The sequence below is a fragment of the Tamandua tetradactyla genome, chromosome 16, assembly GCF_023851605.1.
Source record: "Tamandua tetradactyla isolate mTamTet1 chromosome 16, mTamTet1.pri, whole genome shotgun sequence".
In the NCBI taxonomy this organism is placed as follows: Eukaryota; Metazoa; Chordata; class Mammalia; order Pilosa; family Myrmecophagidae; genus Tamandua; species Tamandua tetradactyla.
This window is the reverse complement of record NC_135342.1, coordinates 82,795,886-82,796,191: the sequence shown is the minus strand read 5'-3', so window position 1 is coordinate 82,796,191 and position 306 is coordinate 82,795,886. Positions and strand designations below refer to the sequence as shown.

General features: G+C 36.3%; 1 pseudogene; it reads left to right on the top strand.

Annotated features, from left to right (window-relative positions):
• LOC143660454 (U6 spliceosomal RNA) lies at positions 1-87 on the top strand (annotated as a pseudogene).
• The last annotated feature ends 219 nt before the right edge of the window (positions 88-306 follow it).

The window sequence follows — 306 nt, the reverse complement described above, 5'->3', positions numbered from 1 at the left end:
GTGCTTGCTTCGGCAGCACATATACTAAGATTAGCATGGCCTCTGCGCAAGGATGACATGCAAATTCATGAAGCGTTCCACATTAAAAAAAAAAAAAACGTTTAGAAGAAAATGTAGGGAAATATAAATCTTATACTAGGAGGCTGTTTCCTAGATCTTACACCCAAAGCATGAGCATTGAGGAAAGAAACAGATAAATGGGAGCTCCTCAAAATTAAACACTTTTGTGCATCAAAGAACTTTGTCAAGAAAGTAAAAAAGGCAGCTTACACAAAGGGAGACAATATGTGGAAATAAAATATCAGA